This window comes from Sciurus carolinensis, unplaced genomic scaffold, assembly GCF_902686445.1.
Source record: "Sciurus carolinensis unplaced genomic scaffold, mSciCar1.2, whole genome shotgun sequence".
In the NCBI taxonomy this organism is placed as follows: domain Eukaryota; kingdom Metazoa; phylum Chordata; class Mammalia; order Rodentia; family Sciuridae; genus Sciurus; species Sciurus carolinensis.
Window position 1 is genome coordinate 245,894 of NW_025920131.1, and position 24,721 is coordinate 270,614.

A 24,721-nucleotide genomic window follows, 5' to 3' on the forward strand; every position below is an offset into this window, starting at 1 on the left:
ACAGCTTTTTAGAAACAAATAATTTTGAATCATTAATGCTTAACTTAACAGACAACAACACCACAAACTCACGCCTGAATAAATTTGTTTAACATACAGATTTTTCCCGAGGCACATCACGGCATTCTTATCTTAAGAGCACTAGACAGCTCTTCAATACTATATATATATATATTTTTTTTTTTGGTGGTGCTGGGGATCGAACCCAGGGCCTTGTGCATGCAAGGCAAGCACTCTACCAACTGAGCTATCTCCCCAGCCCTTCAATACTATTTTTAGGGGCCATTTTAGCCAGCAAAATCACTAACCAAAAGCACAAAAATGCAAAAAACGTGGCACTAAATAGACTGCAAAAAGAACACTTGTTTATTCTGTGAGAGCTGAAAAGAGAAGGCAGAATGTCGCCTTGTTCCACCTAAGCTGGGAACATGCACTTTAGGAAACTCAAACATTTCAGGGCATGTCCTCAAATAACCATAAAATCTCCACGGATATTTATTTTGAGGTTACAAATATATTTTGTATGGGATTTTGTTTTGTTTTTATTTTTTTCGTACTTGGATTGAACCCAGAGACAGTTTACCATTGAGTTACATCTTTTATTTTTAGACAGGTTCTCACTAATTTGCTTAGGGCTTCTCTAAGTTACTGAGGCTGGTCTCAAACTTGTGACCCTCCTGCCTGAGCCTTAGGAGTTGCTGGAATTATAGGCATGTGCCACTGTACCTGGCTTACAAACATATTTTAATGTGTAGATGAACTTGCCAATATGAAATAGACAAATGATGAGGATCAAATCTGTATGAATCATCACTTCACAAATACACACCCACAAGGAAAAGAGAGAGAGCATCATTGCATCATGACCATACCCTTGACTTTCTTCAACAAATTACTTCAGAAAAATGTACTTATCTTCATACTAAAACCACAGCAATGATTAATATGCAGAAAGATGGTGGTAACTCACCTGAATGTACACATTTTGAAACATTAATCATCTTAAAGAAAAAGGGATACCAAGTTTTAAGGCCTTGGCATATCTCAGGTATAGCCTGTATACCCCTACTATGGCTTGACTGTATTCCCAGAGTTCATGTGTTAGAAAATTCATCCTCAAATTCTTGTTTATGGAATTTGGAGGCAGGGTCATTAGGGGGCAATTAGGATTAGATTATGTCAGAGGGTGGGACCTCCATAATGACTTTAGTGGCTTGTTTGCTTTATGTATGTATGTATGCATGTAAGTATATATGTATGTACTGGGAGTTACACCCTGGCCCTTTTTATTTCGAGATAGGGTCTTGCTAAGTCATTTAGTGTCTTATTAAGTTGCTGAGGCTGGCCTTGAACTAGCAATCCTCCTCCCTCAGCCTCTTGAGCCAGTGGGATTACAGGCATTAGAGTCTTGCAAGAAGAAAAAAGATCCAAGTTAGCTTATTTGCTGTCTTACCATGTGTTATTGCCCTCCGCCATGTTATGATGTGGCATAATGCTGGTGCCATGCTCTTGGATTTCTAGAATTTTGAGAAATAATTTTTTGGTCTTTATGAAGTACCTAGTTCTTAGATATTTTGTTACAGCAATTGAAAATGAGCTAAAGTACATTCAAACAAAGTTCAGAAATACAATGAATATTCATTGTTTAAATGAAGACTTTCCACAGTGGGAGAATGGTATAGCTGTAATTTTGTTGATGACATATTTTGATGCAAGATTTAAAGTAGCTATTTGTGAGCTACCTCCACTGTGAACCAAACCACTACTTACAGTATAATATGGTTGTATTTTTTTTTAAATCATGATTGTCAAATGTCTCCTTCAAAACAACTCCCTCTTTTGTCTGAAAATGTTTCAGAAAAGAATATCGTTATAATGTCATAGGAGTCAATGTTAGAAAAGAAAAATTATCCAGTTGATATATAAGGATATATATTAGGTAGTAGGAACATGAGACAGGCTTCGAGTTTGTACCTTCCACAATTACCTATTGCTCTCCTGCTATCATATCCTACTATTAGGGTGTAGAAGAAAACAAAAGCTAGAAAATTCCAGCTTCTGCATTCAGAAAGTTCATATGAGAGGCAGACAAATGAATATATATCATAAAATACTGTGATGGGTGTTCCTTTAGTGGTACAAAGTAATGGCTGTAGGGCAGTGGTATTTTAGAGAACATGGAGCATTTAGAATCTATAAATAGTTCTGGAGAACTGCTAAGGCAAAAGATAATCAGAAATCAGCTACCTTTGAGTCACAGAAGAAGATCCCTGGAGATCAAAGAAAAGTCAGCCAAGGACAGATCCTGCAGAGGAATCGCAAGTCAAAGAGGAGGGGGGAAGTAGAAGAGAAGCCAGAGGAGAAGAGGCCAGAGATAGATGATGTCATGATGCACCAGGAAGGCCCTCCCCAGATGCCAGCGCATCTGGAGGACTTCTCAGCCTCCAGAAGCAAATTTATTTTTAAAAAATAAATTTAAATACCAAAATAAAAATAAATATCAGTCTTGGGTATTTTGAGAAAAAGGGACACTTTTAATTCTCAAGGGTAAAAGGGAAGAACAAAGAGAATTTTGATACAGAAAAAAATTAGAAATTTCATGTTTATGACCTTGACTTTGTGAATAAATTTGGAGATGAGATCATCTCCCCAAAGTGAGGAGGTTTAGAGCAGATGATGAAAAAGGAAGAATGGAAAAGCTTTTTAAGAACCATGTGAGGAATGCAACAATCACCCAGAAGAAAAGGGACTATAATTAAACAGGAATGAGCCAGGCAAGGAAAATAAAGTGGGGAGGGGTCCTGCAGTAGGGAAAGATGGGGGAGGGATCAAGTTATAAAAATAAGGTACAATGAAGACAGAGAGCAAGTTTAGAGAAGCTGCAGTGAAGACAAGGAGGAAAAACAATGCATCTCCTAAATATCTTAAAAAGGATTGCCACCAGCATACTGGACACTGTTCACCGAAGCCCCCATGGCCCAGCTTGCCTCTTTGCCAGGACCACGGTCACATGACATGGCAGCTCCCTCCCTCCTCTCCAATGCTCTTCCACAGGTGGCTTCCTCAGTGCCAAAGACTTATTTATCACATGTTCAATCTTGCCTCATTGGCGAATCATTTTCTGACCCAAAGACCATTTTCCAGCCACATTTCCTCAGTAGCAGTTACCACTTGCCATTGTGATTTTACATTTGTTTTTGTGAATCTCTGATTAATGTCTTCCCCACGGACTGAAAGTTCTGTGGGGGCAGAGGGATGATCTAAATCCTATCATCTTAGCCTAGTGCTGGCACACCTAAGAAGGACCAGAGAAATTTCTGCACCTGAACTCATTCAGCAAGCACCGGATTAATACAGTATCAGAGAAACACAAAAATCTCAGTTGTAGGTGGGGGGAGGGGATAACAGAATGAATAAAAAACTATTACCCTAGGTAAATGTATGATTGCAAAAACGGTATGCCTCTACTTCATGTACAAACAGAGAAACAAGATGTATCCCATTTGTTTACAATAAAAATGAATAAAAAAAAATAAATATGTGAAATGCCCCACCTATTTCAATCTCTTTCCGAGAAGATTAAACATAAAGCACTGTGATTAATTTTTTATATTTTATTGCTTCAAATGCTTCAAACTATGGGAAATCTTTGGCAAAAATAAAGACAATAAAGTTTTCACAATAACTTTACACAAAGCATTGTACAACAATGTTCTTCAGTACACGTGAAATAACATAGGAATGTTCAGAATCCTCAGTGAGGAAATTAATTGTATAATATTCATAGTTCACTGTAAAACAAAATCGTTTCATAAATATTTAAAATATTTCCTAGGGTTTCATCACGTTAACATTTGTATTTCAATCAGTATTGTTGAACTTTTGAAAGTATTTTTATTACTTAATTAATAAACAGGTTTTTTTAAATTTCTGTTGTCTACCACAGCATCAAGACCCCTCCCTCCAATTCTGCTTATTTCACATAAAACTAGAGGGAGGTAACTAAAATAAAAATCAATATGGTTCTCAGTCAAATCCTTTGTGGAAAAGAGGAAAATGTTTCATGTCTACTATTACAGACATTTCTCTGGTGATTTACTTGTGCAGTCTCCAACTTGATCAGCTTTAAGTTGATCTAAATGAGTTCTCAGCTCAGGACACAGTTCAATTAGCAGCAACTCCATCAGCACCTTAAAAAAAAAAAAAAACTCAGTTGCACAGAAACACAAGACCATTTTCTTTAGCAGTTCTCAATTTCTTGGAGTCAGGAGGTAAAAGAAATCTACAATGAAAACTACAGAACATTAAAGAAAGAAATTAAATAAGACTTTAGAAAATGGAAAGACCTCTCATGTTCTTGGATAGGGAGAATTAGTATTGTTAAAATAGCCATACTATCAAAAGCACCAAGAAGAATTAATGCAATTCCCATTAAAATTTCAATGATGTTATTCACAAAAATAGAAAAACCAGTCATGAAATTCATTTGGAAAAATAAGAAGTTCATAGTACCCAAAGCAATCCTTAGTGATAAAAGTAATGCAAGAGGCATCACAATACCAGACCTTAAATTATATTACAGAGCTAGAGTAACAAAAATATCATGGTATTGGCATAAAAACAGAATTGAAGACCAATGCAACATAATAGAAGACAGAGACATACCCACATAAATACAGTTATCTCATACTAGACAAAGGTGCCATAAAAAATACGTTGAAGAAAAACATAGCCTCATAAACAAATGGTGCAAGGAAAACTGGAAATCCCTATGTAGTAGATTAAAATTGAACCCCTATATCTCAGCCTGTACAAAACTCAACTCAAAGTGGATACTAGAAGGACCCTGGCATTAGGCCAGAGACTGGCTATTGTGAACTGAGCTGCTATAAACATTGATGTTGCTAAGTCACTGTTGTATGCTGATTTTTAGTTTTTTGGGTATAAACCAAGGAGTGGGATAGCTGGATCAAACTACAAGAAGAAAAAGTAGGCCAACTCTCCATCATATTAGCTCAGGAACAGACTTCCTCAATAAGACTCCTAAAGCAAAAAAAGTAAAATCAAGAATCAATAAATGGGATGGCATCAAACCCAAAAGCTTCTTCACAGCAAAGGAAACAATCAAGAACATGAACACAGAGCCTACAAAAAGGGAGAAAGTCTTTACTACCTTCACCTCAGAGCATTAATCTCCAGGATATACAAAAAACTCAAGAAAACACCAAGAAACAAATAATCAATGAATGGGTAAAGGAACTGAACAGGCACTTCACAGAAGAAATACAATCAGTCAACAAATATATAAAAAAAATTTTTCAACATATCTAGTAATTAGAGAAATGCAAACTAAACTACACTGAGATTCCATCTCGCTCCAATCAGAAGGGCAATTATCAAGAATACAAGTAACGGGGCCAAGATGGCGGACTAGAGGGCGGCTGCATTTCACGCTGCTCCAGGACGCAAGATTCAAAAGAGGAGATAGTGAGAGACTTGGGACCAACTCAAAGCCACCGGGTGAGTTTCTCCTGTTGGGGAGGCGTCCTGGATGGGGCAGTAGCCCCGGAACGCAGGGAATTTGTGAAGTGGAGTTGCTCGGCGAGACGCCCCTCCCCCCGCTGGAGCGGTAAACACGGACAACTGGGATCATCGTAGAGGAGGCGGCTCAGCATAGCACTTGGACTCGAGCAGCCGCTGGGGCTCCGGGTGGCTGCCTGGGGAGGAGCTGCGTGGCGAGCTGTTTGGACCCAGAGTGACCGCTTCTGAACACTGGGGGGTTGCCCGGAGGAGGAGGAGGAGAGGCCCGGCGGGTCGCTTGGGTCTAGGAGTGACTGCATCAGAGCCACGGGCGGTTGCCAGAGGAGGAGCTGCGTGGTGAGCTGTTTGAACTCAGAGTGGGCGCTCCTGAGCGCCGGGGGACTGCCCGGAGGAAGAGGAGGAGCGCGGCGGGACGCTTGGTCTGGGAGTGACTGCATCAGAACCACAGGCGGTTGCCAGAGGAGGAGCTGCGTGGTGAACTGTTTGAACTCAGAGCGAGCGCTCCTGAGTGCCGGGAGGTTGCCCGGAGGAGGAGGAGGAGCGCGGCGTGTTGCTTGACCTGGGAGTGACTGCATCAGAGCTGCGGGCGGTTGCCAAAGGAGGAGCTGCGTGACGAGCTGTTTGAACTCGGAGCAGCTGCTCCAGAACACTGGTGGCCTGCCTGGAGGAGGAGAGCGGTGGGACGCTTAGCCTGGGAGTGACTGCATCAGAACCACAGGCGGTTGCCAGAGGAGGAGGCGAGTGGTGAGCTGATTGGACTAAAAGCAACCGCTCCTGAACACCGGTGGCCTGCCTGGAGGAGGAGCGTGGTCAGTCACCTGGTCTCGGAGCCACCGTTCCTGAACACCTGGGGGGCTACCCCAGGGAGGAGGAGGAGGAACAGGGCGGGTCACTTGGACTTGGAGTGACTGCCTAGGGCTACGGGTGGTTGGCGGGAGGAGGAGACCCGAAGTGAGTTGTTTGGATTCCTAGTGACTGCGTCGGAAACCGGGCGGCTGTCCGGAGGAGGAGGTGTGTGGCGGGTCTCTGTGTTTCGGAGCTATTGTACGGGGCTCCAGGTGGTGGCTCAGGGGAGGGGCTGCATAGCCAGGAGATTGGTGCAGAGCAGGGTCCCAGGAGCTAGGTGGCTTCTTGCTGGAAGAGCCGCACAGAGACACGCCTAGGGGCGGAGCGAAGTTTCCAGGGCGGCGGGCAGATTCTCTGGGAGAGGCAGCCTAAGGAGACTCGCCTGCGAAGGGTAAGGCTCCCAGGCCCAGGACGTAGGTCTGGGCCCCTGGGATCGTTGCAGAAGAAGACAGCCCAGCCCAGGTGGTAGTTGTAGATTGAGGGGAACCTCTAGGAGGGCAACTGACTAGCGAGACGTCCCCACCGAGTGACTCTTCCCGGCCGGGGGAGGTTTTCCCACAGGGACGGTAAAGCCAGAGACATAGGCATAAACAGGCCTTGCCTCAGCCCACAGTCTACTTCCCCATTGGATGACCATTGGTCAACAAGTGGAGGCACCTCAGCCCACTAGCAGGGAATATACGACACCTGAGGGTTACCACACCTAGAGAGGCAGCTTCTTCGTGGAGCTCTGCATTATCAACCTCCTCCAAGACTTCAGGCTACTGAAGGATAAGAGGGGATATACTAGCAATCTTCAGGGACATTATAAGTTGATAGAGGAAATCTGCAATATCTTAATGACCCACTGATCCCTGAACAATATGAGAAAACAAGGGAAGAAAATGCCCCAAACAAATCTAGATGTTACATCAATAAAATCCAACGACAGGATGGCAGAAGAAATGACAGAAAGGGAGTTCAGAATGTACATAATTAAAATGATTAGGGAAGCAAACGATGAGATGAAAGAGCAAATGCAGGCATTGAACGATCGCACCAATCGACAGTTAACAGAGCAAATTCAGGAAGCAAAAGATCATTTCAATAAAGAGTTAGAGATATTGAAAAAAAACCAAACAGAAATCCTTGAAATGAAGGAAACAATAAACCAAATTAAGAACTCCATAGAAAGCATAACCAATAGGATAGAACAGCTGAAGACAGAACTTCAGATATTGAAGACAAAATATTTAACCTCGAAAACAAAGTTGAACAAACAGAGAAGATGGTGAGAAATCATGAACAGAATCTCCAAGAACTATGGGATATCATGAAAAGGCCAAATTTGAGAATTATTGGGATTGAGGAAGGCTTAGAGAAAGAAACCAAAGGAATGAACAATCTATTTGAAGAAATAATATCAGAAAATTTCCCAAATCTGAAGAATGAAATAGAAAATCAAGTCCAAGAGGCTTATAGGACTCCAAATACACAAAATTACAACAGACCCACACCAAGGCACATTATAATGAAAATACCTAACATACAAAATAAAGACAGAATTTTAAAGGCTGTGAGAGAAAAGAACCAAATTACATTCAGGGGGAAGCCAATACGGATATCAGCAGATTTTTCAATCCAGACCCTAAAAGCTACAAGGGCCTGGAACAACATTTTTCAAGCTCTGAAAGAAAATGGATGCCAACCAAGAATCTTATACCCAGCAAAACTTACCTTCAAATTTGACGATGAAATAAGATCATTCCATGATAAACAAAAGCTAAAAGAATTTACAAAAAGAAAGCCAGCATTACAGAACATTCTCAGCAAAATATTTCATGAGGAAGAGATAAAAAACAAAGAAGCAAATCAGGAAAGGGAGGAATTATCCTAAAGGAACTGTCAAATAAAGGAGGAAACAAGATGTGTCAAAAATTTTAAATATGAACCAAATGACTGGGAATACAAATCATATCTCAATAATAACCCTGAATGTTAATGGCCTGAATTCATCAATCAAAAGACATAGACTGGCGGATTGGATTAAAAAGAAAGATCCAACAATATGTTGCCTGCAAGAGACTCACCTCATAGAAAGAGATACCCATAGACTAAAGGTGAAAGGATGGGGAAAAACATACCATGCACATGGACTCAGCAAAAAAGCTTGAGTATCCATCCTCATTTCAGATAATGTGGACTTCAAGCCAATGTTAGTTAGAAGGGATAAAGAAGGACATTTCATACTGCTTAAGGGAAGCATAAGTCAGCAAGATATAACAATCATAAACATCTATGCCCCAAACAGTGGCTCATCCATGTATGTTAAACAAATCCTTCTCAATTTTAGAAACCAAATAGACCATAACACAATAATACTAGGTGATTTTAACAGGCCTCTTTCACCACTGGACAGATCTTCCAAACAAAACTTGAACAAAGAAACCATAGATCTCAATAACACAATCAATAATTTAGACTTAACAGACATTTATAGAATATACCATCCAACCAAGAGCGAATACACTTTCTTCTCAGCAGCACATGGATCCTTCTCTAAAATAGACCATATATTATGCCACAAAGCTAATGTCAGAAATACAAGAAGATAGAGACACTACCTTGTATTCTATCAGATCATAATGGATTGAAGTTACAAATTAATGAAAGAGTAAAAAACAGAAACTACTCCAACACCTGGAGATTAAACAATATGCTACTATATGATGAATGGATAACAGAAGATATTAGGAAGGAAATTAAAAAATTCTTAGAGGTAAACGAGAACAAGGAAACAACATATCAAAATCTCTGGGACACTATGAAAGCGGTACTTAGAGGAAGATTTATTTCATGGAGCGCATTTAATAAAAGAAGTAAAACTCAAAAAATAAATGACCTAACACTACAGCTCAAAGCCCTAGAAAAAGAAGAACAGACCAACACCAAAAGTAGTAGAAGACAGGAAATAGTTAAACTGAGAGCTGAAATCAACGAAATTGAAACGAAAGAAACAATACAAAAAATTGACAAAATAAATAGTTGGTTCTTCGAAAAAATAAACAAAATTGATAAACCTTTAGCCACACTAACAAAGAGAAGATGAGAGAAAACCCAAATCACTAAAATTCGGAATGAACAAGGAAATATCACAACAGACACGACCGAAATACAAAACATAATTAGAAGCTATTTTGAAAATCTATACTCCAACAAAATAGAAAATTTCGAAGACATCAACAGGTTTCTAGAGACATATGAATTGCCTAAACTGAACGAGGAGGACATACACAATTTAAATAGACCAATTTCAAGTAATGAAATAGAAGAAGTCATCAAAAGCCTTCCAAGAAAGAAAAGTCCAGGACCAGATGGGTTCTCAGCCGAGTTCTACAAAACTTTTAAAGAAGAACTCATTCCAATACTTCTCAAAGTATTCCAGAAAATAGAAGAGGAGGGAACTCTCCCAAAATCATTCTATGAAGCCAATATTACCCTGATTCCTAAACCAGACAGAGACACATCGAGGAAAGAAAATTTCAGACCAATATCCTTAATGAACATCGACGCAAAAATTCTAAACAAAATTTTAGCAAATCGCATACAAAAACATATTAAAAAGATAGTGCACCATGATCAAGTGGGTTTCATCCCAGGGATGCAAGGTTGGTTCAACATCAGAAAATCAATAAATGTCATTCACCATATCAATAGACTTAAAGTCAAGAATCACATGATTATTTCGATAGATGCAGAAAAAGCATTTGATAAAATACAGCACCCCTTCATGCTCAAAACACTAGAAAAAATAGGGATAGTGGGAACATTCCTTAACATTGTAAAGGCCATCTACGCTAAGCCCATGGCTAATATCATTCTAAATGGTGAAAAACTGAAAGCATTCCCTCTAAAAACTGGAACAAGGCAGGGATGCCCTCTTTCACCACTTCTATTCAATATCGTCCTTGAAACTCTAGCCAGAGCAATTTGACAGACCAAAGAAATTAAAGGGATACGAATAGGAAAAGAAGAACTCAAACTATCCCTATTTGCTGATGATATGATTGTATACTTAGAGCAACCAGGAAATTCCACCAGAAAACTGTTAGATCTCATAAGTGAATTCAGTAAAGTAGTGGGGTATAAGATCAATGCACATGAATCGAAGGCATTTCTATATATAAGCGATGAATCTTCAGAAAGAGAAATTAGGAAAACTACCCCATTCACAATAGCTTCGAAAAAAATAAAGTATTTGGGAATCAATCTCACAAAAGAGGTGAAAGACCTCTACAATGAGAACTACAGAACACTAAAGAAAGAAATTAAAGAAAACCTTAGAAGATGGAAAGATCTCCCATGTTCTTGGATAGGAAGAATTAATATTGTCAAAATGGCCATACTACCAAAAGTGCTATACAGATTCAATGCAATTCCAATTAAAATCCCAATGATGTACCTTACAGAAATAGAGCAAGCAATTATGAAATTCATCTGGAAGAATAAAAAACCCAGAATAGCTAAAGCAATCCTTGGCAGAAAGAGTGAAGCAGGGGGTATCGCAATACCAGATCTTCAAGTCTACTACAAAGCAATAGTAACAAAAACGGCATGGTATTGGTACCAAAATAGAAAGGTGGATCAATGGTACAGAATAGAGGACACGGACACAAACCCAAATAAATACAATTTTCTCATACTAGACAAAGGGGCCAAAAATATGCAATGGAGAAAAGGTAGCCACTTCAACAAATGGTGCTGGGAGAATTGGAAATCCATATGCAACAGAATGAAACTAAACCCATATCTCTCACCATGCAGGAAACTAAACTCAAAATGGATTAAGGACCTCGGAATCAGACCAGAGACCTTGCATCTTATAGAAGAAAAAGTAGGTCCAGAGCTTCAACATGTCGGCTTAGGACCAGACTTCCTCAACAGGACTCCCATAGCACAAGAAATAAAAGCAAGAATAATAACTGGGATAGATTCAAACTAAAAAGCTTTCTCTCAGCAAAGGAAACTATCAGCAATGTGAAGAAAGAGCCTACAGAGTGGGAGAAAATCTTTGCCAATCATACTTCAGATAGAGCACTAATCTCCAGAATCTATAAAGAACTCAAAAAACTCTACACCAAGAATGCAAATAATCCAATCAACAAATGGGCTAAGGAAATGAATAGACACTTCACAGAAGAAGATCTACAAGCAATCAACAAACATATGGAAAAATGTTCAACATCTCTAGTAATAAGAGAAATGCAAATCAAAACCACCCTAAGATTCCATCTCACCCCAATTAGAATGGCAATTATCAAGAATACAAGCAACAACAGGTGTTGGCGAGGATGTGGGGAGAAAGGTACACTCTTACATTGCTGGTGGGGCTGCAAATTAGTGCAGCCACTCTGGAAAGCAGTGTGGAGATTCCTTAGAAAACTTGGAATGGAAACACCATTTGACCCAGCTATCCCACTCCTTGGCCTATACCCAAAGGACTTAAAATCAGCATATTACAGAGATACAGCCACATCAATGTTCATAGCTGCTCAGTTCACAATAGCCAGATTGTGGAACCAACTTAGATGTCCTTCAATTGATGAATGGATAAAGAAAATGTGGTATATATATACAATGGAATATTACTCAGCCATAAAGAACGATAAAATTATGGCATTTGCAGGCAAATGGATGAAACTGGAGAATATCATGCTAAGTGAGATAAGCCAATCTCAAAAAACCAAAGGAAGAATGATATCGCTAATAAGTGGATGATGACACATAATGGGGGGTGGGAAGGGTTAGTGTTGGGGTTGGAGTTGGCTTTAGGGAGGGGGGCAGGAATGGAGGAAGGAAGGACTGTATAGATGGAGGGGAAGGGTGGGAGGGGAGGGGGGGAAGGGAAAAAATGGCAGAATGAATCAAACAACATTACCCTATGTAGATTTATGATTACACAAATGGTATGCGTTTACGCCATGTACAGACAAACAACATGTATCCCATTTGTTTACAATTTTATAATAAAAAAAAAGAGACTATTAAAAAAAAAAAAGAATACAAGTAACAATAAATGTTGGTGAGGATGTGGGAAAAAGGTTCAATTATACATTTATGGTGTGACTGAAAACTGCTGAAACCAGTTTGGAAAGCAGTATGGAGATTCCTCAGACAACTTGGAATGGAACCACCATTTGACCCAGCTATCCCACTCCTTGGTTTATACCCAAGACTTTAAATCAGCATACAACAGTGACTTAGCAACATCAATGTTTATAGCAGATCAATTCACAATAGCCAAGCTATGGAACCAACCTAGGTGTCCTTCAACAGATGAATGGATAAGGAAAATGTGGTAAATATAGACAATGGAATTTTACTCAGCTAAAGAATGAAATTTTGCCATTTGCTGGTAAATGGTTGGAACTGGAGATTATCATGCTAAGTGAAGTAAGCCAGTCCCCCAAAACCAAAGGTAGAATGCTCTCCAATATGTGGTGCTAACCCAAAACAAGAAAGGGGAGGGAGAGGAAATATAGAAGTTCACTAGAGTAGACAAAGGGGAATGAAGGGAAGTGAGAGGGAATGGGAATAAGACAGTACAATGAACTGGACATAACTTTCCTATGCTTATATATGAAAACACTGCCAGTGTTACTCCACATCATGTTCAACCAAAAGAATGGGATCAAAATTGTAATGGGCTGCACCCCATGTATGTATAGTAAGTTAAAATACACAGTACTGTCCTGTATATCTTAAAAAATAAAAAAAAGACTTGCAGCCTGAATTTTTTTAAGACCCAAGTATATCTTTTCTGAAAGAAACACATTTCATAAGTAAAAACATCTATAGGCTAAAAGTGAACAGAGGTAAAATAGTATTTCATGAAAAGACTGTGAAAGTGAGTACAATGACTATTCTCATATTCTTCGAATCAGACTTCAAGTCAAAATTAAGTCAGAAGAAATAAAGGTCAATATACATTGGGATAGTGAACAATCTAATAAGAACACTACTGCATCCAATTTTATAAAACAAAAATAACAACACACACTTTCACTTGAAAAACTGTCTTTTGCAAATGAAGGAAAAATAACTAAGAAGTTGATAACCACTGACCTCCCCTACAGGAACTGTCAAAGATGAAATAAAATTGTGTTAATTAGTAACATAAATCATACAAAAATCAGAAAACTGAGAGGTATAATACAGAGCCATAATCAGAACCCTCCAAGTTTATAATGACAGTGTGTAACGTTATCCATGGCATGATTATTAAAAGCTATAACTATTAATAACAATTATAGTTAACAAATTTGCAACAGATACATATTATGAAGTGATATAAATTCTGACATCAAGAACAGAGTATATATTAGCCAAAATATGGAAAGGAACTTTATAGAAAGAAAAAAATCCAGCTAAAACAATGGTCAAGGGACCTTTTTCTCAAAAGACATACAAAAGGCCAGCAAAAAAAAAAATTTGGGGGGTAGAGGGGCACTGGGGATTGAACCCAGGGCCTTGTGCTTGCAAGGCAAACACTCTACCAACTGAGCTCTATCTCCAGTCCAAGGCCAACAAATTTATCCAAAACATCACTCATCATTAGAGAAATGCAAACTTAAACCACAATGTATATCATTTCACAGCTGTCAGAATGGTTATGTTTTAAATGGTTATGTTTTAAAAACAAAAACAAAAAAGCTGATGGTGAGGATGCAGAAGAAAGGGAACTCTTGTATACTGTTGGTGGGTGTGTAAATTAGTACAACCATTGTGGAAAACTTGAATGGATGTTCCTCAATAAAACAAAAAATAGGGCCGATGGTGTCAATGGTGGAATGTTTGCCTAGCAAGTGCCCAGGTTGTGGTTTCAATCCCAAACACCACAAAACATAAACAAAAGCAAAACAAAATAGAAATAGAATTACTATATGATCCACAAGTCCTACTTTTGTTTATATACCTAAAAGATTTGAAATCATCATGTTGAGGAGATATGTATACCCATGTCCGTTGCAACTCTGTTCACGATAGCAAGGTAAAAGAATCAACCTTAGTGCCCACCAAAGAATGGAAAAAGAAAATGTGGTACATATACACAATGAATACCACGGTCTTCAAAGAATTCTTTTCATTTAAAACAACATGGATGGAACTGAACAACATTATGCTAAGTATATGAAATAAGCCAGGCACAAAAAGAAAAATACTGCATGTTTATTTTTTATTTGTGGAATCGCTGAACTCAGAAGAAGCAGAAAGAAGAATGGTAGTTACCGGGACAGAGTTGTAGGGATAATATGAAGAAGATGATCAGAGAGTACAAAGGCTCAGTTAAACAGGAAGAATAAGATCTTCTTAGATACATTAAACAGTATGAAAAATATAGTAAATATATTGGACATTTAAAAATTGCTAAGAAGTGGCACATGCCTGTAATCCCAGCAGCTCAGGAGGCTAAGGCAGGAGGATAGAGAGTTCAAAGCCAGTCTCAGCAACTCAGCAAGGCCCTAAGAAACTTAGTGAACCCCTGTCTCTAAATTAAATATAAAAAATGGCTCAGAGATGTGGCTCAGTGGTTAAGCACACCTGGTTTCAATCCCTGGTAACCGCCGTGCCCTCCCCCGCCAAAAAAAAAAAAAAGAAGAAGAGAGAGAGAGCGCTAAGAGACTACATTTCTAATAATCTTACCACAAAAAAAGTATTTGAGATCATGGCTATAATATTAATTAGTTTGATATAATTTTTTCTTATTACAATCACAAATCGACATTATTTTTTTACCTCACAAATATATATTATAAATTGCCTCTTACAATAAAACTTAAAGAAATTGCACTAAACAAGTTGTTCTGAAGAACTTAGATGCACTAAGTAGCTATAGAGCTTGTCCCAAGTCAGAAATTTATATTTTGTGAAATTAAACTACTTTGAAATGCTAAAAACTACCAAATAAAATATTCTAAATCATATAAAAATATATTTATAAATATACTTGTCATCAATGTTCTGTTTTTCATTATATATTTCTACACATAAGATATACCAGGTTTATATAAGACATTTATTCACCATAATATATATGTATATGTAATGTATATGCAGGATAGCATATACACATTTTAGCTCATTATGATCTTCCATAGCAATTACTTTCTTATGGTATTTCCTCACTTTTTCCATATGGCCCACATGGGTGAGAAAGAGTTAGTATGAAAGACAAGAGAAATAGAAATTCTCTGTACCTCCAAACAACTGTCTTAAATATTCATTTCACTGGAATACTAATATACTGAATACATGATTGGATTTCTTTCAGTTTTTACAGAGAATAACTGTATGATAGTTATCTCAGTCCTTTTTCATGACTGGGTCTCACTGAACACATATGTTCACTATGCTTTCTGGGCAACTACTCTGTGCTTGATTAATCATGGTATGATATGATGAACCATGGGAAATATTCTCTTCCAAAGATCCCAATTTGACAAGGAAGACCCTATATACATTATGTTTTAAAAGGATCAAATTCACGAGTGGACAAGGAGGTTGAACACACAGTCCTTAAGGCAGTGGTCAGAGAAGACTGCCTATATCCTGTCCATCATGTATATCTCCCAAGCCAGAACTCTTTTGACTTGAAATAGAAAAGAATGCAAACGAGCATAAAGGCTTAAATGTCAATAAGATTATAGGCAAGAGCAGAAAAAAACTGAAAAATGACCTCGTAGATAATTCAAGACAAAATAAGACCACCCTGAGACATTTTCCTAAATGTAATAAAAAAACACCAAAATGGACATCACTTTCTTATTCCATAGAGCAATATAGTTAAGGCCATATCTCTGCTAAAACCACTTAATATATGAGTGTATAGATTGTACTTCTAAAACGCCACTGACTATATCATGCTCTAATACCCTAATCCCCTTTGCCACTTTCTTAAGGAAAAGTGCTACACACAAGAAAAGCCAAAATGTCCTGCCAGTTAGTGAAGTAAATTGTGAGTACATACTAGCTGTGTGACCTTGTACAAACCACTTAACCTGTGTCTTTTTCCTAATGTGTAAAATAGGGATAATTAAGAGCACCTGCCTATAGATCATTAGAGAGATGCAAATCAAAACCACAATGAGATCATGCTTCACGCCTCTTAGGATGGTGAAGATGTGGGAAAAAGGCAAGACTTGTACACTACTGGTGGAAATATAAACTGGTAGAGTCATTAGGAAAACAATGTCGAGGTTTTTCAACAAATAAAAAACAGAACTTACATTTTGTCCATCAATTTCACTTCCATGTATGAATCTAAAGGAAACGAACTAGTATATAGAAGAAATACCTGCATCCTTCCCTGTATTCATTGCAACATTATTCACATTAGCCAAGCTACAAGAACAAGCTAAGTGCCCACTCATAAATGGATAATAAGGAAATTGTACATGTAGGCAATGAAATACTATTAAGCTATAAAAGAGAAAGAAATCTTGTCGTTTGCAACAACACAAAAGAACCTGGAGAATATTATGCTAAGTGAAATAAGCCAGACACGAAAGACACTCTATAAACTTGAACAGATAGAATCAGCAGTGTAACAGTAGTCGTGTAGGGGGTGGGAAGTCAGCAAAGGGTGATACTGGCTAAAAGGTATAAACTTTCAGTTATAAAGTGACTTAAGTTCTAAGGACCTAATGTACAGCATGGGCAATAAAAGATGTGCTAATATGACTCTGGTACCATTACATACTGTGTATGTATGTGTACATATATCTGTGTCATATATATATATATATATAGATAGATAGATAGATAGATAGATATAAAAGATACAAAGATATCTATATATATCTTTGTCTCTTAAACCAGTTTCCAGTTGATGTCAATGTTTCTGGTACAGAGACTCTTTTTAAAAGGACAGGATAATTTATACTCTACAGAGTTACCAACTCCATTGGCAGTCTTTGCTTGCTAACTTTCCTATATCACATCAACACATTAGTTGGGATTCTCATCACCACACAAATGGGGTGGAAAGTTTAATAGTTGGTCCCCCTAAATGGCTCTACCATCCCTCTTCCTATCAATATTACATTTCCTTTCCAAGTAATTGTTCCTTAAATATTAACACATTATTATATTTACTTGTTCAAAAACCCACAGCTCCTGACTGCTGAGCACAAGCTGCGTTAAATTCTCTACTTGGCTTATAAAACCTAAATAGCCTATAAAATGTGGATAACCCTTCCCAGTTGGCCAATTGCAGAGGGATACCACAAGGATTAAATAAGATTCAGTCAATTCATGGTATTCACATTAGTTATGAATAAAGTAACTGCAAACACTTAAGTAATCAATACTGAAGTTCTGCTCCTACAGGAAACACAGGCTTAGAGACCTGCAAACCTTTGGCCAAATTTTGTCAACTAATCAGAGTATAATAACCCTTACTTCATGTGTGTTCCTGTTAAAAGACACCATATTTGATATCAATTGCTGATTCCTTAACATTGAACTGATGGCTAGGATCACAGTAACTCATGCCAGAACAGAGCTCATCCAGCCTGCATTTTCTCCATACGGCACTCACAGCCTTCCTGCACTTAGGAACACCAGAGAGCTCTTTAGCACTAAGTTTGGGGACCATTTTCAACAGTAAAATCACCAGGCAAAAATATAAGAAGGTAAAAAACATGGCATTAAAATAGACCACAAAAAGACACTTGTTTACAGAATAAAGTTGAAATAAGAAAACAGTTTCCGCTTGCTCAGTGTATATAGTCAAGAGACTAAAAGTTTTAATACTATGTGTACGTTTGCAAATGACCATGAAAGCACCACATGAATATTGATTTGAGCAATACAATAAATTTTAGCAAGTGAGTTTGCAAATAAAGAATTGACAAATAATGATTGACTATATTATGAAAGTAACTTTCAAATATATAGAATATAGCTCAGATAACAATGTTAAAAAAATAATAACTAATATGTTACGTGTTTGCTAAGTGCCAGTTCTTCAAAGCACTCCACATAAATGAATGCATTTAAAACCTACCAAAACCCTAAAAGATAGGAATTGTTATTATGCCCATTTTATACATGAGGAAACTAAGACACAGAGTAAAACAATTTCCCTGAAAAGCATAGTAAATCTCATACTGACTTTAACAACTAACATTTCATTAGCAATTCTACTAAATTTCTGGTATGGTTTGACTATGTGTGTGGGGGGGCCCACACACGCAAAATCATGTGATCCATAAGTAGTTAACTACTTCCAAAAATGGCACTAGGAAGGGATTGGATGAGATCATGAGGGTAAGGACCCCATGATGGTATTAATGGCTTTATGAAAGGAAGACTCAGCTAGTACACTTGCTCTGTCCCTTGAAGTGTTGCACTCTGCCATGCTGTAATACAATAAAAGGCCCTCACCAGATGCTGGTACAACACTCTTGGACTTACCAGCTGCCAGAACTGTAACTAAGAAACCTCTATTCTTTAGAAATTACCCAGTCTATAATGTTCTATCTTCTATAGCAACAGAAACAGACTAAGACAAGTTCTGACAAAGCTTCTCTCCTTCATAACTCCAGCCAAACCTCTGACCCCTCTTCTTGACTAGGCCTCAACCCTGGCCTACCAAGACTTGAACAAACACTAACATAGTGTCCAACAGCTCAAGACCATACCCCACTTATGTGAGAAAACTCAAGACTGCTCCCAAAACGTACTGTTTATTTTAGCAACACCTGAGGATAGAAACTCTGTTTCCTGGTCCCTGGGGGAAAGAAAGAATCGTAACTTCAATGACTGCCAATGAGCAGACATTGCTGGCCTAATTTATTTACACTGATGAACCCCTTATAATTTTCACCTCCTTGACTCTCCTAAGTCTCTTCACACATCCTCCTCACTGTTCCTTAATTCTCCCTTTAAAATGCTGTTGCCTTTCTACAAACTGAAGTTGAGTTCAGTTCACAATAAACTTGTTCCCCTATTGCAATAGTTATTACTGAGCAATATCTATCCTTACCATCTTTACTAGTGTCTGATTTTGTTTATCTTTGACAGTTCCTCAGTTACAAGTGGAATAACTGGGATTTATGCCCAGGCAAACTGATCCAAACATTTTCAACCACTATGGTATAAATATGAGCAAATTTTCTACCACTCCCCCAGATGCACCCTCTGTGCTCTCTCTCTCTCTTTCTCTCTCACAGATGTGGTCTCTCACATATTTATTCTTTCATAAAACATTTCCTGTTTGCTGAAAACGTCATCATGTCCATAATGTCAAATCCTGTGTTAGACACAAGAAGGACAAAGAAAGTACCAACAGTCTTATCCTGATAAGAGTTCAATTATCTATGCATAACTCAAAGATTATTGAAAATGAGATAAATATAGGGTGTCACTGAATGAGGACATCAAAAGAAATCTCTGGACTGAAGCTTCTCAGGTAAAGTGTCTAAGAGGAAGTCAAGTTTGCTGAGTTTAGATTAAGTAATGGAAATTATGTAAATTAAAAGAAGAGAAGTAGGAATGCAAAAGAAACATATACATAAAGATGAATGCAAAGGACTTTAAAACCTTCAGAAAGCTAGGGTATTTTTAAAGGCTGGAATAAGCCCAACAAAAGGAAACAGTGAGTAATCAGGCAAACACAGGATGGCAAGAGAAAACCCTATCTATCAAACTCAGGAGTCTGAATTTTTTCTCAAAAGCTATAAGCAGTCCTTAAATGAATCTAAGAAGATAGATATCAAACATCAGTGAATTTGGATTTTTAGGAAGGTAACTCTGGAGGTATTGTGGAAAAGAAATTAGACAGGATTAAGACTGGAAGTAAGAAGACGTGTCAGGAGACTGTTGTGGCAATCAATGGGCTCTGTATATATCTTGACAACTCTCCAAGGGCTGTCGAGATCCATGCAGAGAAGGTTAAAAGGCTGAAAGAAAGTTGCCTCTCACATCACCTGGAATACTATACCCACCACCCTATTGCCATATTCCCTTCCACTTCCTTACTTTATTCTCTTCTCCCTCCTGAAATACTCTTATTCCTCCACCTGCCCAAAATAAGGAGTTGATCAAGGAAACTGTCCTAACAGTTTCTCAATAACCTTCCCATTTATTTTAAGTTCTTCAATATAAATTCACTAAATATCTTGGCAGAATTACCTTACCTCTTGCATATCATTTCAAGTACAAGAAAGAGATACACTCCTTCACCTTAACTGCCTGCTTCATAATAACAGATATTGTCTTGTAACTCCTTGTATTTCCCTCAATATCTACCCAAATACTTTGCATACAGTAGGTCAGCAAATGTTTGATAAGGGACAAACATTCCATACAGTCAGCTTTCCACTGCTTGCTGTGACAGAATACCTGAGAAAAACAACTTAAAGGAAGAAAGATTTATTTGGGTTCATGTTTTCAGAGGTTTAGGTCCATAGTACCTTGGCCTCATTGCTGTAGGCCTGTAGTGAGGTAGAACATCATAGAGGAGAAGGTGTGTTAGAGCAAATCTGCTTACCTCATGAGGACCAGAAAGTAGAGAGAGGGGAAGGGTCAGAGACAAGATGTAATTTCCAAGGGCACAACACTCCAAATAACCTGCTCCCTTCAACATGGTCCCACCTCATACAGTTTCCACCACCTTACAATAGTACATTCAGCTACGAATCCATCGATGGCTTAATCCATGGCCTGAGGTTAGAACCCTTATAATGTACTTATTAAGAATCTTAGAATGATCAAACACTGAGATGGACTTTAAGAGTGACTAACCCATGGTTTCTGATGTCTCTCCCTCTAAGCACTATTTTTCTTACTCTGGTTTATATTTTAGTTATTTACTAGTCTTGTGAATTGTTTTGTTGATCTGTAATCCTTGTAAGTTCACATAGGTCAAACAGCCTTCATCCAAAATGCTTGGGACAGACATGTTTTGGATTTTTTTTTTTTTTGCATTTTGAAATATTTGCATATACATTATGTATTAGACAGAATGAGACAATCATCACTACCTTACGTACATGTATGATTACACAAATGGTGCAGCTCTACTTCGTGTACAGAGAAACAGTTCTACCTCATTTGTGGACAATGAATCAAAATAAATAAATTTAAAAAATACAAAATTAAAAATAAAAGATATCTTAAGAATGTGACCCAGGTCTAAACATGAAATTCATTTGTTTCATATACACCTTATACACATAGCATAAAGGAATTCTTTGTAACATTTTTAATAATTTTGCACATGACACAAAGTTTCATGGTAATGGAATTTTCTACTTGTGGCATAATGCTGGAGGCTCAAGTAGTTTCAGATTTTGAAGCATTTTGGGTTAGAGATGGTAGGTAAACCTATATTACTTTTTCCTTAAGAGATGGGAAGGATCTTGCATTAAACAATGTTTTGTATTCCTATTTCTTCCATATGTCCATTACATTCCACCCTAAATCAAATGGCATCTTGCTTTTTTGAAGTACCCATCACCATTTCTTCAAAATAACTTTCACACTACACCTTTCTTTTGATCCGACTTCTTTAACTTTTCAAATTTTTCTATGCCAAGATACTTGTGAGTGATCTCTCAGGTACCATCAACTAACTTCTCCACATCATTCTCCTGTTTCCTTTATTTGTTCCTAAATTAAGATGTTTCTGAAACAAATAAATTGTACAGAGAGGTCATTGTATAAAGAGCACTATACAGATACTTCAAGGAAATCCAGTGGAAAATAATTTTTAATTCAAGCAAATTTGTAATTGAATTGGGCAACAAGGGGCCCCTGTAGGGCTGATGGGAACAGTACATTGTTCTGACACATGAGAACTTATTAGCATATAAACTGTTCAACATATAAAAGAAGGTCCTTATACTGTTTATATTTATAGTCTAACACTTTGTAATAAATGTGGCTATTCATAATAAGTATTATAATTTAACTTTAATTGGTATCAATCATTACCTAAAGCTAGTCTTTAAAAATCAAACTTTTATTCTGTTTACCTTTCAAGTGATCTATTCACATTAGAATGATAGCGAGTTTTAGGAAAATGATTCAAAATAAAATTTTGTATATAATTTCAAAAACAAAAAATAAGTTAAACCTTGTAATGACCAGTTAAGCATGCCACATACATCAATCTGTAACTCGAAGCAAACATTTTTTGACAAAATAATTCACACTTAACTATTTATAATGCTTTAGAGTATAAAAGAACGTAATATTTCAAATACCAAAGAATAAGAATATTATTGAAAGTCCTATTTCAGTTTATGACATAATTCTTTGGACAATACAGATTATTCAGAATATACTACTTGAATTTGAAATAATAAGTGCCAAGCATGATGACACATTCTGTAGTCCCAGTTACTGGTGAGGCTGAGGCAGGAGGATCACTTAAATCCAGAAGTTCAAGGCCAGCCTAGGCCTATATAGTAAAAAGTGAAAACAAGTCTCAAAAAAAAAAAAAAAACTCTAAAAAAATGTATCTTTATTTTAAAACTTCCCAATTCCATAAAAGTACTCAAAAAAGTAGCCATATCCCCTTGTTTTCACATGAATTCCAGTTGTATGTGCTTTAAGCATCAGATACTCTGGAAACCCTACAGTCTCCAATTCCTTTTAGATGGAGGAAGGCTTTAGAGTCATTTTTTTTTTCCCTACAGATACTGAGCTCTCAGAATTATTTACTACAGGGAGAAAGTAAAAGTCAAAATTCATTTAATAAATTCCAATGAACTTCAATTGAGAAAACAGGTGTCTGAACACATATCTGAAGAAAAACTTAAAAAGATATTTTCCAACTCTACTGCAGGGCTCTCCAAGCAGTCCTGGGGATCTCTCATTCTGACAACAGAATAATAGAGACAATACCAGATGAACCAGCAAATCTGCACTATTTATCATCTATGAAGAACGAACAGGCTTAAATCCTTTTACTTCCTTCTGCAGTGGTAATTTACAAAGATACAGAGCTGCCATCTAGTGACTAAAAAGAAAAAAAGTAAGGTGCTTAACATGAAAAATCATAAAGCCTTTAAAAAAAAAAAGCAATAAAACACTCAAATTAATAAAACTAATACAATTTAGCACAAATTTCAAAAGGTACAGGTAAATTAATATACCTATATGCCTCTAAAATGTGTCTTGACATCTAATTCTTATAAATAATATAGCTTAAAATAGAACAAAATTAATGATATTAAACAGTCATAGGATGATTACCCATGTAAAAGTATGAACTCTTATCATTGTACAGATATAGAATCAAATGCATATGCTCTAATCTTGGTTTTTTTCCCCCTCATCAATTTTGTGGCTTTAGGCAAATTACTGTTAACCTATAAACCACTTTTCTGTATCAGTGAAATGTGAATTATAACAACTGTTTTAATGAATTATCGTAAGGATTACACAATATAATACAGTAAAACAATAAGTACACAGTGGTTGATAATTCTAGTTCCTTGTACCCACTTTATGGTCAGTCTATAGGCTCTTGTGAAACATACATCATCTAAGAAACAAGCCAGTCCTTTAAAAACAATTATAACAAGGAGTTAATGTTTCCAGAAGTTAGTCATGTTATTGTTGTGTTCTTAACCTTAACTGCTTCCAAAGATTATTACCTCTCAATTAATTTATCATATTTCCTGACTTCTAGACACCTCATTATCAAAGAAAAAATACTTATTTATTATACTATTTCACCCTTAAGTCTCTGTTTTTAAACCCCCCAGTCTACCAGGTTTTCTTCTTATTGCAATATAATTTACCATAGTCCATAGCTCAAAGAAAACAGAAAATTGCAAAATAATTTTACACATGAGCCAGGTGCAGTAACAAATGCCTGTAATCCCAGCAATTCAGGAAGCTGAAGCAGAAGGATCCCAGGTTCAAGGCCAGTCTCAGTAATTCAGCAAGGTCCTAAGCAATTTAGCGAGACTCTGACTCAAAATTAAAAAAAAAAAAAAGTCAATAAAAATAAAAAGGGATGGGGTCAGGTGACAAGGACCATGCCTATAATCCCCAGCAGCCTGGGAGGCTGAGGCAGGAGAATTTCAAGTTTAAAGCCAGCCTCGGGAACTTAGTGAGACTCTGTCTCTAAACAAAATATTAAAAAGGGCTGGGAATGTAGTTCAGAGATTAAGTGCCCCTGGTTCATCCCTGGTAGGGATAGATAAATAGATGGATAGATAGATAGAGAGACAGAGAGAGAGAGATGTATCTTAGGGATAAAGTGCCCCTGGATTCAGACCCCAGTTTCAAAAATAAATAAATAGTAATTTTACATGAGTGTGTATCTTAAGATATT

General features: G+C 37.3%; 1 long non-coding RNA gene across 1 annotated transcript in view; it reads right to left on the reverse strand.

Annotated features, from left to right (window-relative positions):
• Positions 1–3,600: 3,600 nt before the first annotated feature.
• LOC124974086 (uncharacterized) overlaps positions 3,601–24,721 on the reverse strand; it is a 65,020-nt gene continuing 43,899 nt past the window's right edge. The window contains exon 5 of the long non-coding RNA XR_007106744.1: positions 3,601–4,190. This is a non-coding gene — a long non-coding RNA (uncharacterized LOC124974086). The remainder of the gene's footprint in view (positions 4,191–24,721) is intronic.